This window comes from Suncus etruscus, chromosome 10, assembly GCF_024139225.1.
Source record: "Suncus etruscus isolate mSunEtr1 chromosome 10, mSunEtr1.pri.cur, whole genome shotgun sequence".
NCBI classification, from domain to species: Eukaryota; Metazoa; Chordata; class Mammalia; order Eulipotyphla; family Soricidae; genus Suncus; species Suncus etruscus.
Genome location: NC_064857.1, coordinates 81,378,081 through 81,394,205, shown reverse-complemented (window position 1 = coordinate 81,394,205; position 16,125 = coordinate 81,378,081). Strand labels below are relative to the sequence as shown.

At 44.3% G+C, this 16,125-nt stretch overlaps 1 protein-coding gene across 1 annotated transcript in view; it reads right to left on the bottom strand.

Annotated features, from left to right (window-relative positions):
- SMAD2 (SMAD family member 2) overlaps window positions 1-16,125 on the bottom strand; it is a 961,241-nt gene that overhangs the window by 83,242 nt on the left and 861,874 nt on the right. The window contains exon 2 of the mRNA XM_049781559.1: window positions 4,938-5,002. The gene's annotated coding sequence lies outside the window, so the exon portion shown is untranslated. The remainder of the gene's footprint in view (window positions 1-4,937; window positions 5,003-16,125) is intronic.

Below are 16,125 nucleotides of genomic sequence, written 5' to 3'. Positions count from 1 at the left end.
GGATATCGACCTTGACCATTCTGACCATTTCAAATTTTCTTTGCCTATTGTCTGGTTCCAAATGCGCCTGACAGTAAGTCAGAGATAAGCAGCTAGGTGAATCACCTGGATCAGAAAGAAATAAGTAACCCAAAATCACAACTGGGAAAGAACAAGTCATCTGGAAGGGTCCTTATGTCAAGTAATAGTCTAGGTACCTTAATTCCTTAATCCAGGGGTCTCAAACTCAATTTACCTGGGGGCCGCAGGAGGCAAAGTCGGGGTGATCCTTGAGTGCAAAGTCAGTAGTAAGCCTTGAACATTGGGGGGTGTGACCCAAACATCTAAAACAAAACAAAAGAAAGATTCCTCTAGGGCAGGGCAACAAAATGTTGAGTTTGAGACCCCTGCCTTAATCTATGTAATAACCTTAAGAAATGCCACTACCTCCATTTTCATTAAGAAAACAGAAGTTCAAGAGTTTAGTAATTTTACCAATATTGTAACTAACCGAGACCCATCAGACTAAGTTTCTAACTCCCAAACTTATGGCCTGTCCAAAATAGGAGATTGACACTCAATTCTTACTCTTGGTTTAGTTTAGCCAAGTATAATGTTTGCACTTTTCAATTCACTGGAACTTGACTGACTAAAGTTTGCTTTCTTACCCTAACCAGTGACTCAAAGACCAAATTAAGTTTAGCTCTGTTAAGTGTTAATCTGTATGCAACAAGTGTGTGTGTTATGACTGGCCATGTATTCAGTTAATCTAGACTGCAGATAGGTTCCTCCCCAAAGACACTGTTCCCAGTGATACTGTGAGCTAATACTTAACATCTTCTCCCTCACACAATCCTCCACATTTGATAGAAAGCAAGGAACTGGCCCAATACATTATAAAGTCTCTCATATTGTACACATGATTTTTTACATCTCGAAGAGAGTAGTCTTTACTACAATCAATTCATTAAATAACTTATTTCTCAAAGAAGAAAAAAAATAAAAACAAAGAATAGTAAACAACTTATTGCCTAGTATGAGCCTGATAGCAAATGCTATTTGTTGAATTAAATTTTTTTTTTTTTTGGTTTTTTTTGGGGGGCCACACCCGGTGGTGCTCAGGGGTTACTCCTGGCTGTCTGCTCAGAAATAGCTCCTGGCAGGCAAGGGGACCATATAGGGCACCGGGATTCGTAACGTAACCAACCACCTTTGGTCCTAGATCGGCTGCTTGCAAGGCAAAGGCCCGCTGTGCTATCTCTTCGGGCCCTATTTGTTGAATTAATTTAAAGAGCTACTTGCTGGGGTTGGAGAGATGGCATGGAGGTAGGGCATTTGCCTTGCATGCAGAAAAAATGGTGGTTCGAATCCCAGCATCCCATATGGTCCCCTGAGCCTGTCAGGAGCAATTTCTGAGAGTAGAGCCAGGAGTAATCCCTGAGCGCTGCCGGGTGTGACCCAAAAACCAATAAAAAAGAGCTACTTGCTAAACACACACACACACACACACACAGCCACACAACCACAAGTTGTTGGTTGAATATGTAAACACTCCTAAATTGATTTTGAAATCTGTCACTAAATATTCTTTGCAATAGAGAAAATACCTTTCCTCATAAAAACTATGAACTTGAGAGAAGTTGGCAACATGGAGGGATAGAGACGGACTGAGATGCTGGGCAGTTGAAGAGAAGAGAGCATGCTTAAAAAGGTTTAAGATTATAAGCCACACATGTTGGCCAGGGCCTGAATAAAGCTGATGTCTCGTAAAAAAAAAAAAAAAAAACTATTAACTTAAAAATTGCTTATTGGGATCAGAAAGTAATCTCGGAGATAAAGTGCTTGCCTTGAACATAGGTGAACTGGATTTGAATCTTGGCACTCCTTAAGGTCCCCCTGGCCTGCCAATAATGCTCCCTGAGAACAGAGCTGAGAGTTAAGCCTAGTCACTTATGGCCTGAAAGCAAACAAGTTAAAAAAATAAAAAATAAAAAAACTTTATTTTGCATTGTTTTGGAACCACACCTGGCCCTGTGCCCAAGGAAAACTTCTTGCAATAGTACAGGATACCATATATGATGCCCAGAACTGAACCAAGGTTGGCTGTGCCAACTTGCTAAGCCAGCTGTACTATCTCTGCAGGTTTAATTGTATTATTGTTGGATTTTTTTCGGGGGGGGGGGGAGATTGTTTTGTTTTTTAAAGAAATCTTACAAGACATGGCCCTTTCCATCTTCTTTTTTAAAAAAGTAACTCTTGTCCCAAGAATGTGAATAAACCTCCACCTGCCAAACTGCACTAAATACAGCTTTTATATGCATTACAGAAACACCTGCATAAAAATCTCCGACATTATGGAAGACCTACAAACCAAGAAAATCAAAACCCAACAGTAAGAAATAATCAGAAATAAAAAGCAGAACAAAATTCTGAAATGTAAAGATTCAAGTTATTAATCAGCGGATGCACTAAACAATATTCTTCCCTCACATTTTCCCAGGTGAAGCAACAAGAATATAGCCACATGAATCTAAACTGACGATATGAAAAGGAAGAAGAGGCCTTTTGCCATCTCGAAGTAGATATAGATGTCATTTATTGCCCACCTTGGTTCCCATGAAAGGGAATTTCTGAAATATACAAAACCATCCCCCACAAATTCCAACATTGAGTTAAAATACATACCAAACCAGACAAGCCACAAACAGGAAATTACCCAGCATTTTCTTACAAGACTATTATTTCATGAACTTAACAGACTGAACAGATTTAACTACCTATGACTAGGTACTGCTAGATACTACAAGCCCAAAAAAGGTAAGCCACAGCTGAACATCTACAATGTGGAATCATTTTAGAAAGAAGGTAAAGCAACAAACTGTAAGCTGCTTTCTCAGTTTCTAACTAAAACTTGCAATGCATGAAGGCTGGTTAAAGAACTGACTTAAACTCAACTTTTCTACACATGGTCCAAGGAAGCACCCACTACATTCAAGAGTGACTTGAACTATTCTTACTACCACAACGAATTTTATAGCACAAACTAAGGAACTCTAAAAGTGTTTAAAATTAAAAATAAATAAAATTTTAAATACAGTTATGGTCTGAATCGAATGCTTGCTAAATGGCCTAGTGGATATATATCCCCCAAATCCTGAATTTGGGGAAACTTGGAAAAAAATTGAGGACGGGAGTAAAATTTTTAAAAAAGATATTTCCGGGCCCGGAGAGATAGCACAATGGTGTTTGCCTTGCAAGCAGCCGATCCAGGACCAAAGGTGGTTAGTTCGAATCCCGGTGTCCCATATGGTCCCCCGTGCCTGCCAGGAGCTATTTCTGAGCAGACAGCCAGGAGTAACCCCTGAGCACCGCCGGGTGTGGCTTAAAAACCAAAAACCAAAAAAAAAAAAAAAAAAAAAAAAGATATTTCCAAAAGCCAGCTTAATCAGGCTCCCAAATTAGAAAACACTCTTACATTCAAGTTCAGTTCGGATGAAATCAAAAGAAAAAAAAAATGAGAAGAAAGTAAGATTACAGAATCCTTCAGGATTCTGAAAAGGAATCCAAAAGCCAGGGGGTGCCACTTGGGAAAGAGATGGAATTCAAGCAGGTCAATGCCCGATCATTTATGAACAATTATTCAGCACGTGTTATTGTTGAACGTTTTCACATTACCAAAAAAAAAAAAAAAATCTCAGCTACTCCAAACTGAAATAAACACTCCATGCCAAGGACGGAAAATGACAACTTCCAAAAGATTCCTTTTTTTTTTTTTCTATTTTAAATGAAAGTATTGGGCAGTCAAGAAATCTGGTGGGTTCGCCTTTTAGCTTGCAAAGGGGGTCAAAGAGGAAGGCAGAACAAAACCAACAACCTGGGTGGTGTGTTTTCCTTTTGTTTAGGAGAAAGAAAAAAAAAAAAAAAGCCCAAAAGGGCAAAAGAAGTCAAAGAGAAGAAAAACCAAAAAAACCTCACAGCCACGCAAGAGCCGTCCGCAAGCAAGCGAGAACAAAAACAAGTCCAGGAACCAAGCTGCAAAAAAAGGGAAAAATCTGCAAAGCCGGGCCGGGGCAGCAGCAGCAGCAGCAGCAGCAGCAGAAGGCGTGCGACGGAGGAGCGTGCTTGCTTTTCTCTCCTTGCAGGCGTGCGACACCCAGGAGAAGGCTCCAACGCACCGGGCAACTTTCACGAGCGAGCCGGGGGTGAGGGGGCCCCCCAGGAGGCTCCCCGCAGCAGCCTGGGCGCGGACCCACAAACACACACAAACACACACGCATACAGAGGCATGCATGCACGGGCCGCCCCGGGAAAGGGAGCCCGGAGCCGGGCGGGCCCTTAGGAGTAACAACAAAAGGGTTTAAGACTTAGAGGAAACCCTCCAGGTCCCGATTGGGGCGAAAAATCAAAGAGAGAGGAAAAAAAGTGCAAGCCGAGTCTGGATCCCGACACACACACACACACATGCAAACACACGCACGCACGCTCGCTGCCCGCTCGCCTTGCAACGAGGGTGTGTGCCGTGCCGGGCCGGGCCGTGCAAGCTCGCGATCGGACGCGATCGCGACCTCGGGGGGCCCCACCCCGGCCCTCCAGACGCCCCCCCAGGCCCGGGGAGCTCCGAGCAGCCGCGGCTTTACCTGGGCCGAGGCTCCGGGTCCGGCGCGCCCCGCCCCGCCCCGCCCCGCCAGCGCCGGGGGTCCCGGACGGACCTTTTGTTCGTTTCCTCCTCCTCCGCCTGCGCCTCCGCCTCCCTCTCCCTCCGGCGCGGGGCCGGAGCACGGGGCCCGGCAGGGGCGTCCGGAGGCGGAACTGAAAACACGCCCGGCCGCCCCGCCCCCACCGAGCGCGCGGGGAGGAGGAGGGAGGGAGGGAGGGAGGGGGCGCGGGCCCGGACGCCGCCCCTCCCCCTCCGCCGCGCTCGCCCTCCCCCGCCCTCCCCCCCCGCCTCGCCTGCCCACCTCCGCTTCCGCTCCGCGCCGTCCGCCACCGGCTGCAACCCCCTCCGGCCGGCTGCGGCTGGCTGGCTGCTCGCTCGCTCGCTCTCACTCGCCGCTCCTCCGCGGCCGCGCTGACGGTGAGCCCGCCTCCCGCGCCCCGCCGCCCCGCCGCACGCTGATTGGCGCCCCCGGACGCCCGTTCCAGACGCCAAGCACGCCGGCCGCGGCCGCGTTCGGCGCACGCGCGCGCGCGGAAGACTGGGAGGGAAAGCGAAGCGAAGCAAAAGCAGAAGCGACGCGAGGAAGGAGGCCGGGCGGCCGCGCGGGCTTCTCCGGGGACCTCCTCCCCGCCTCTTTCCCCCTCCAGCTCGCCCCGCCCCGCCCTCCCGAGCCTGAGCGACGGCGCGCGCGGCCAATCAGCGCGCGGGGAGTTTACAGGGGGCGGGGTTTCGAAGCGCTGGCGGCCAATGGGAAGGGAGACGTCGCGCGCGCGCTCCTTAGGCCCGCCTTCTCCGTAGAGCGTGAGGCGCCGTGAGGCGAGGAGAGGAAAGGAGAGGAGAGAGAAGAGGCGCGGCCGGGCGAGCGGGCGGGCGGCGGGGGGCTTGGCTTTTAGGGGTGCCCTGAGACGCCCCGCCCCACCCCGCCGTTTCGCCGACGCTCCGGGAAGGGAAGCCGAGGGTACCCCCGACCTGAGGCGCTGAGGAGGCACTTCCCGCCCACGGCCCCCTAAGGGCAGGCCTGTTGGGGAGGGGGGACCGCCGCCGGGTCCCCCCAAAATCGAGCCGCACGTGCTTAGGTAGCCCCGGGCCCGCCCGAGAAATCGGACGAGCCCCGAAACCGGCGTGCCTGCCCGAACCGTCCCGGGGGCGGGATGTAAATAGGCCGGAGCTGGGCTGTGGGGGAGCCCACAGCTGTTGGGGGGACTTTCGGGGATCCCGAGATCTATCGAACCACTCCTCAGTGAAAAGGCGCGTTTGCCTCGCATGCAGGTGGTTCGAATCCCATAGGGTCCCCCCCCCGCCCCCCACACTTGAGCCTGCCTGCCAGGAGCGAGTTCTGAACATAGAGCCAGGAGCGATGCCGGTGTGACCCAAAATCAAAACTTAAGAAAAAGGGGGTGCCGATCGCGCCTGCTCGGGACTGCCCCCAAACATGCAGGAGAGCCTAAGAAGACACGATGCTGCTTCCAGACCGCTGCCTTCTCTTCTTCCCCTTCGTTTCTCAGAAGTCGTGTCGTCCTCGAGATGGTCTTCAGGGCCCCCCCAACTCCACCACCTCTGTGACTGCAAGGTTCGAGCCCCCCCCCCCCGGGGAGCGTTGAGCTTGGCAACTCACCCAAGTCTGCTGCAATGATCGTGTCTGCTCTGGGCTGAGCGTTACCAGTGTAATAGGCAGGGAGCATCATTGACTGATCCAGAGTCAAAAAGAAGATAGCTCTGCTCCCACAGGTGGTGGCAGAGACCAGAACAGAACAGTTTTCTTTGCTGCTTACTTCATGGATTTAATGGGGAAGTCGAGGTTAAACACCACCCCCCCCCCCAGGAAAGCACCACATGCAAGACAAAAAAAAACAAACTTTTCAAAACTGGACAAGTTGTTGAAACTTAAGCTATCTATCGGGGCTAGAGAGCACTGAGGTAAAGGTACTTGCTTTGCATGAGGCAGATCCCAGTTAGATCCCAGACACCACATATGATCGATCCCTCATACTCTGCAGGGAGGAATCCCTAATGCCAGAGTCAGGAGTAAACCCTTGGCACCAAGGGGTATAGATTTAAAAAAAAAAAAAAAAAAAGTAAGCGCTATGGTTACTGAGGGATTTGGGGGTCGTGCTCTAAGCCTTACATGGGTTTCCAGGTTTTCTTTCTAAACAGAAATCCCAAAATTAGGGAGACTAATTTTTGTGTTTGCCTCTCCCAAGTCTATCATTTTTGGCAAGTAGATCTTATGGGCAAGGATAGATATTTGTATATTGTTGGGTGGGTTGAAGAATGTTCAAAGGGCCAGAACACGGGCTACCACTAGTAGTTGGATCCTGAGCGTTGTTGGATGTATACATAGGTATAGTCAAGTGATGAGTAAGTGAAAAGCATCAGGGCTTTGAAGCTGGAAAGTGTATCAGTAATCTTTAAAACCTCCCCTTTCCTCTGTTGCTTCCATCTCTTCATGTTAAAATGGACCCACTCCACCAAAATTAATGCTTTCTCTTTTGTAAATTTCTTTTTTCTTATAGTTTTTATTGTGACCAAAGTGAATTACGAATCTTTCACAGTAATATTTAAGGTGCATAATGACAATGAATCAAGGCCATTCCACCACCAGTGTTGTCCTCCCTCCACCCTTGTTCTCAGCATGCATCCTTTATCTCCCCCCTTTGCCCCTGGACTGCTAGTGTAACTGATCCCCTCTGTGTATAGTTTGTTGATTGGGTGTTTAAGCCTGATCATTTTTTATTTTCATTCAATGTTCATACGATTTTTTGGTCCTGGTACCACCCATTCTCCCACCCCCTCAATGTATGAGGCCGAAATTAATTCTTTGAAAAGTTTGCCTACAGTACTTTCTTTTACTCTCAGTTTAACTGCTTCCCCTGACCCCTTTTTAAAATAAAGTATGATGGAAACCCAGGAAGCCAATTGGTGGAGCTGTTCTTCCTCCTAAGTCTTCTCTTTCTTCCCAGGGCCACATGAAAGCTTGTTAGGGCAAAAGATGCTAAATTTATTAGGAGTGCCGTTTCTGCATTTTTGGTCCCCTTGTTAGCACAAACTAACTAAATATGAAATGACCTACAAAAAAGCTTCTTTGGGTCACAGAAAGTTCCTGTAGGTGCTAAGGACCTATATTTGGGATAGCCTAGGACAGTGGGAGCAGAAGCTAGGAATGTCTGGCTAGGATTCTAGTAGAATCTACTCCCAGAATGGAGGGGGCATATCAACTCATTATAATGGGCATTGGACAGCAATCAAGGCCATGACTCCCAAGTGAGTTATTTACACTCCCATTTAGGAAACTTGCTTCATCTGGAGGACTGAAAATGGGGAGAAGAAGCAGTCCAGTACCAATGCTGTCCCGAAAGGGCTGAGAAACGGATCTGCCTACTGTCCCCTCTGCTGGAAACAACTAAAGCTAAGTGGGTCAAGACAAACCGAAGCAGATGGAACAGGATTGCTGTGGCAACAACATGGAAATCCACTAGGGTACCTCAAACCTATTGCTAGAGACCAATAGGTCTCTATTGTATAAATTCTATTGAGTGAGCCTTTTCATGTGAGTAGATGCCAAGTTTAATCCTTCATTACAGATAATACTGAAAATCAATTCTGAATCAGTTTTTTGAATTAAATATATTGGAAATACTCATAAAGAAAATGGTAATGGTGGTTGCCTCTGGAAAGAAGCTAAGAGAATCAGGAGTGGAAACTTAAATTTCATCAGGAAATTTTCTATGGTTTGTATTTTTAAATTATAGGATTAGAAAAATACTACAATGGGTACAGTGCCAAGCACTGCCAGGAGTGAGACCTGAGCCAGGAATTGCACTATTGGATGTGGCCCAAATATATATATATATATATATAGATATATAGATATATAGATATATAGATATATAGATATATATATCTATATATCTATATATATATATATGTTTGTTTCTCAAAAGACACATTTTCCACTTTGGTCATTCAGTAAAACCCTTCCCAGTATCCCAAACTTAAGTATTACTCACCTATAAACTTTATCATGGTCAGAATAATATACACAGCTGTTATTTTATTTTGATTAGTGTCTTGGATATGTTAGTTTAGTCTTGAGCACATTTTTTTTTTAACTTCTCCAGAGTGTATGTTTTGTCTCCCTGTTTAGATTGAAAAATTCCTGAAGGACAAGTCCAGCATCTTGTTCTAGGTCAGTTGTCTTCTCACACTCATACTAGGATACTAAGTAATTGAAAATAAAAGGTAAATGTAGTGTTTGTAAACAGGAAAATGCCATAAATCTGCAAGCATTCTCCACAACTTGGCCCATTTCTTTGAGTTTGCTGCTGCCCTCAGCATAACTATAGATGTTTTTTCTTTTCTTTTTTTTTTTTTTTTTTTGTTGTTGTTTTTGGGTCATACCCAGTGGCACTTGGGTTACTCCTGGCTCTGCACTCAGGCAGGCACGGGAGACCATATGGGATGCCGGGATTTGAACCACCGGCTGTCCTAGATAGGCTGCAAGCAAGGCAAATGCCCTACAGCTGTGCTATCTCTCCAGCCCAACTATTGATTATTTTGAAACCATCCCATATCTAGTATATTTGCTCTTCCTAATAGAACTAAGTTGCAGTGAATATTACATCTTAAGCCAAGATCTAGCTATTTACAACTGAAAGGACACAACATAAATAAATTGTAAGAAATCCATGGGTAGGATTACTTCTTATAAATAACAAAAACTCCTAGTACCAGTTGTATTTTTATCTTTATACAATAAAAATTGGATGGTTCGGGGCTGGAGAGATAGCATGGAGGTAAAGCGTTTGCCTTTCATGCAAGAGGTCATCGGTTCGAATCCCAGCATCCCATATGGTCCCCTGTGCCTGCCAGGAGCAATTTCTGAGCATGGAGCCAGGAGTAACCCCTGAGCACTGCCGGGTGTGACCCAAAAACCACAAAAAAAAAAAAAAAATTGGATGGTTCAAATGGAATTCTATTGAATATTTGTAAATCTACTCCATACATGCTAGCTTTTGTCAATAATGAAAAACATTGAAGATCCGATGGTAAATATTAGAGACAAAAATAAAGCAGAACAGCAAAATACTAATTGAGCACTTATCAAATACATGATATATACCTATAAAAAAAAAAACTCTGGTTGATTAAGGTGGGAAAAATCTCATTTTATAGTCAAAATCACTTAAGAAAATATAGCACATGGACAAGGTATTTTAGGTTCAGAGAGAGATTGAAGCTCGAATTAAGAGCAAAATAGTTGGCAAAAACAAGTTATATTTCCCACCATTATTCAGGCATCTAACAATATAATTCTAATCTTATGTACTTAAAGGCTTTAAACAATCATTGGATCATTTAATACACTAAAGGATGGTTTGTAGCTACATTGAGATTTCACATCAGCTTCTCCTTGCCCTCGAGGCTACAATCATGGAGTCTGTTCAATCAATGGCTTTGATTTTACAGCTAAGGAAAGTAAGATCTAAAGCCCCTGGTCACCGTATAGACAATGTCTACCTTTCTTGCTCTGTCATTGCTCACTAACTCTTCTAGCTGGTTCCTTTATAGTTAGCACATCTATCACTAGAATATTTGGAAAAAAAATCACACCAGCTTCAGTGCAATAAATGGTCCTATGGAAATGGTTAAATGTTAGGTTAGAGCTACATATTTGGAGGGAGAGGACTTTAAAAAGGGATCAATGTCTACGCTCAAAAACGTGAAAATTAAAGTTCTATTATGAGGGGATAATTTGGTAGCTATATGTCAATAATAAGGTCTTATTACTTGATTATAATTGTCTGTGGCTAACAATATTGACTGAAACTGCTACTAGGCAGAATAAATGTATGAAAGTATAATCCTGGAAATGTTCAGGTATGTTAGCATAATTGCTCTGATCAAGACTGAAGAGCTTATTTAACATAACTGACTAGAGTTGACAATAGATGCTTAATCAGTACACTGATGATCGAATTAATGAGCCCTGATTATTTGTCCATACTGTAAACAGTCCTCAGGTATGTAAGGAAAAAAAGTATTGCTAGAGGAATCTGACAACTTTGTTAGTTGATAAGTGGCCAGAATGTAGAGTGACAGAGTTCCAATTATCAACATGTCCTAAAGACTAATGTGGTGACTTATATAGCTAAAGGAAGATCTGTAGCTAAATTGGGGTTTCATATCAGCTCCTTGCCCTCCTACAATTGTGGAATCTTATCAATGACTTTGATTTTATACCTAAGGAAAGTTCTGAAGTCCCATGGTCATTTGCCTACCTTTCCTGCTCTGTCAGTGCTTACGAACTCTTCTAGCTGGTTCCTTTAAAAAAACATTTCTGTCACCTACCCACATAAGACATCAGGTGCTGGTGCTACTGCTGGGACTGCAGCTCCTGGAGACCAAGACATATAGTGATTCTAAGCCTCACATAGAACAGACCTTCACCAACTCGGGGATGAGAAATAGGCAGAGGGTAGGGTGTTTGCCTTGCACACTGCTTACGCGGGTTCGATCCCCACCATCCATATGGTTCTCCAAGCCACTTGAGTGCAGAGCCAGAATTAATCCCTGAGCACAGCCAGGTGCGACCCCCTCCCCCCCAAAAAAAGAACTCCAACTAAGCTGACCACATTGGCGCCTGAAATGAGGACTATCCAGGGAAGCCCACATCCCATCATGTTTTTCATGCATGTCTTTCTGTTTGCCACGACCTGTGTCATGAGATTCCTCCCTCTGTGTACTGCTCCTGTGAATAACCATACCACTCACCGTTTTTATTGCTCTTGCCCTTCATTTTATCTTTTCTGGCATCTTGTATTTAGCCCAAAGTCAGCACTGAGTGTGGCTTCCTGGCCTGTGCACACAGGAATTCAAACACTCATATTAATTTTTTTATTGTATTTTTGGGTCACACCCAGCTGCACTCAGGAGTTACTTCTAGCTCTGTGCTCAGAAATTGCTCCTGGCAGGGAGGGGACCATATGGGATGCGGGATTTGAACCAAGGTCTGTCCTAGATTGGCTGCGTGCAGAGCAAATGCCCTACTACTGTGCTATCTCTCTGGCCCCTAAACACCCAGATTTTAGACATGGCTTTTCACTTACCAAAAACACCAAGTAAAATCATTAAAAAGAAAATATTATTTAGGGCCAAAGAGATAGTACAGCAGATAGGGTGCTTGACTTGCATTCTGCTGACCTGGGTTCTATCCCTAGCAACCCCTTTGGTCCCCTGAGCCCACCAAGACTGAGCCCTGAACATGCCAGGTGTAGCTCCCAAATAAAATTGGACATTAATTAGAAAAAAATCCCTCACAGTCTACTCAGGCATTTATTTGCAACTAATGTTTTCTAGTCTGTGTGTATGGGGAGCAAGAGGCAAATGTCTCCCTAGTAGTGCTAAGCAGACCCTGTATCCCCTCTCTAGTTCTTTCAAATGAGCCTGAAAGTTCAATGCAGAACCCTGTAGATGCTGTGTTGCTCAGGCCTCATGATGCAGGGATTAATTGTTCAGATCACTCCTGAAGGGTTGGGGGTGCCTCCAGGGCCACACCTGACAATATTGGCCTGTGGACCCAGGTGGTTTCACGGTCAAATCAAAGTCATTACAAGTAAGGCATATATTCCTGTACTATTTGCCCTGCTCTATTTTTTTTAATGATTGCTATTTTGAGATAGAATTCACAAACCATATATAATTTGCCCAGCTAAGCTACACAATTCAGTGATTAAAAAAAATATTTACAGGGCCAGAGAGATAGCATGGAGGTAAGGTGTTTGCCTTGCAGGCAGAAGGATGGTGGTTCAAATCCGGGCATCCCATATGGTCCCCCAAGCCTGCCAGGAGCGCCAGGAGTAACCCCTGAATGCTGCCGGTGTGACCCCCCAAAAAAAAAAAAACAAAAAATATTTACAGAACTATATAACTATCACTCCAGTCTAATTTAGAGCATTTACATCACCTACAAAAGAAAGATGGATTTCTTTCAAAATTTGATTGAATGATTTAACATTCATTCCTATTTTCCTTTTCCTTACCTGAACCCTATTTTATTTTTGGCTTTAGAGATTTACCTAATCTAGGTGCTTCATCCAAATAAAATCATCTAAATGTAACTGACTTCTTTCACTTGACATGGTTTTAGTTTGTTTGGTTTATGGCCATTAGGGATATTGGGATTGAACCCAGCACAGCTGCACTCAAGGTAAGCACCTTACCTGTTGTACTATCTCTGCAGCCCCTACTTTATTTCTTCTAATGGCCAAATAATATTCTGTCCTATGATTTTGCATGAAATAAATACTTTTTATTTTATTATCAGATGATAGGCATTTTAGTTGTTTCCACTTTTGACTTATGAACAATGCTGCAAATTGTAGTAGATTTTTCTACTATTTTCTTGATTGTAATTTTATTCTAAAATTTCCTCCCTACTTCTTGATGCATTATGTCTGTGTTCATTGTCAATTTATAAGAATCTGGTAGGCTTTTGATAAAGGATTATTTAATGAATGTTGAAGGAAGGTCTGGCAAACAGCCAGCCTTGCTGCTACTGGAGTTGACTGCCGACATAGAAAATATTTGAACAAATGAAACAAGATCTCTCCTATGTCATTTTGTGACTTCTGTTCAAAGATACCAAAGAGTCAAGTTTCTTCTTCATTCATTATATCCATGTGCTCCTGGACAGTCCACTCTGTGTTGGGGAAGATGCACTGTGCTGCACTGAGAAATCAGGCACAGCACTGGTCTTATTCTTTGCTCTTGTTAGAGGAAATATCTGGGAGTGTGAGGGGAGGGGCAGAGGACAGGGGAGTGGGCACTGGGTCTTAGAAGTTAGGGCAGGTTTTCCAGAAGAAGAGACAACTATGTGAGCCCCATAGAGGTAGCTGAAGTGGAAAATACCAACCTTGCAGGCATGAAGCTAAGAGTTCAATATCTGCCACCACCCCACATGTCAGCAGAGACCACCGATACCAAAACCAACATGTTCCATCTCTGGCACACCAAAATCTCAATTTGTGTAAGAGCAACTCACCCATTCCTATCCGCTGTGAGGTAAGTGTGGGTACCACACCCATGAGCACTGCAAGTAAGCCAGAGAACCACAGTCAAGTGTGTGAGCAGCACAACTAAGGTGAGTGACAACCTACCCCACACACAGTCAGCACTGCAGCTGTCACAAACCCACATTATCAGAACAAGGTGGGAAGGGAGAAGAAGCAGCACAAATTCTGATGACAGTTCTGGGAGAAAGGTAGAGTCAGGAATGCAGAGGAGACCATGAAGGAAGAAAGACAAGACCTGAGAGGTGTGAAAAGAGGGGCATGAACAAGATGAGCTGTACTGCTCAGGGCTTTGAATGCCAAGTAAGGAAAAGAACTATGGCTTGAAGGGGAAGTATTTAAAATTCACTACTGAGTGTTTGACCATCTAAAAAGACAAGCGAGGGCTTGTTGAAGACATGCACAATGTTAAAAAGACAACATAAATTGCGAGTCTTCATCTTAGAGACAAATAAGTCTCTTAATAAATTCTAATCTGGTATCAGCATATAATAACAGAAAGGCTCAAAATGATGGTATTTGATTATTTAATAAAATGAATCCCTCATGTCAAAAAGATTGCTCAGAGCTGTGAGGTTATTTAGTGATTCATAATGTTTGCTTCCTCACTTCTAGGCCTGAAGTGGCAAATCAAGTAAGCTGTGAAGAAAGGGAAAAAAAATAATGCATAGTATTTCATCAATTACTTGTGTAGGACAAGCAGAAATAATTCAGGTGCCTAGTAAAGGCATTACTTTGTATTCTAACCATATATTCCAATATAAATTTAGAAATTTTCAATTTCAGTAATAGCTGAACCTGTTAAAAGTGTTAGTAAAGGGGGCCAGAGAGATAGCATGGAGGTAAGGCATTTGCCTTTCATGCAGAAGGTCATCAGTTTGAATCCCGACGTCCCATATGGTCCCTCGTGCCTGCCAGGAGCAATTTCTGAGCATGGAGCCAGGAATAACCCCTGAGCACTGCCGGGTGTGACCCAAAAACCACAAAAAAAAAAAAAGTGTTAGTAAAGGTTTTGTTGCATGTTAGAGAAAAAGAGAAGTATTTTAGGGTATCATCACTAGTTTCTCGTTATCATAATTATAAGTAATGTAAGTTTTTAAAAGCATCCCATATAGGGCCGGAGCGGTGGCACAAGGGGTAAGTTGTCTGCCTTGCCCGTGCTAGTGTAGGACGAACTGTGGTTTGATTTGATCCCCTAGCATCCCATATGGTCCCCCAAGCAAGGAGCGATTTCTGAGCACATAGCCAAGAGTAACCCCTGAGCATCACTGGGTGTGGCCCAAAAAAGAAAAAAAAAATCCCGTATCAAGACTTTGTAAGGCTTTTAGTTTGGGGTGGGGCCATACCGAGAAGTACTCTAGGGCTAGGGCTACTCCTGGGCCTGTGCTCAGGAATTTCTTCCAGACGTGGTTGGACCATCGAGGGCCAAGAATCAAAACCAGGCCTGCTGCATGTAAAGCATACACTCAGTCTTTGGAACTATTTCTTTGGCTCACCAAAATCTTTCATGTTTCAAATATTTTTTAAATATTTTTTGCTTCAGAAATCTGTATCCTCTGGTTCAGTTCAGGGTAGAACTCTGGGATTAATAATAAGCATTTCTTAAACATTTATGTGGAATGCCCCCTGTGAGCTATGAAGTATTCAGGAAAAGAGGGTTAAGGCTCATTCCTTCTCTCCAGTGAACTTCCAGCTGACTGGGAATATGGAAGCTGGTGTGGAGGACGTCAGTGAGAGAAGGGGCATCTCCTTTTACTGCACATCCTATCATTGTGCAAAGCCATTATTTAAAGCTGCTTAATTTAATTTAATTTGGAGATAACTCTAAGGAAAAAATGAGGGTGGATGTATATATTATCATCAAAGGTCCCATAGATAAAAATAACCTGTCCAAGATCAATAAGATGTTTCTAGATAAGTTAAAAATAAGGACATATACACGAAGTGCAGATATATGGTTCTGTCAAGTAGAAATGGGCTGGGTGCTCTCCTGTCTGCTCCTTAGCTCTGGGGAAAGTGATGAGACCTTCTAAGTCCCCAGGCTCAGCTGCTGGCAGCCATAGGGAAAAGTACAGATAGATCTCTAGTCACTTGTTCTTTCTGGTGTTACAGGTCTGAGAAAGCCCACCACCTCAAAGACCATGAATCTTCAGAGAATGCAGTTTATTGTCCAGCTAGCTGGGGCGCCGGAAACAGCCCTGCAGACTAAAACAGGAAGCCCCGGGAATCTAGGAAGGTGTCTTTTACTGTACAGGTTTAAGGAACCTTAGAAGAAGGGTCAATATGGAAAGTAGGGCTTGTAAAATACACCAATCCCTCGTCCAGGTTCAAACACAATATCCAATCAGATGGTGAGCTTCTCCTTTTTCAAATAAGGTGAGAACTTTAGGAGGGGCAAGCAGAAGTCCATTTTTGCCCAAA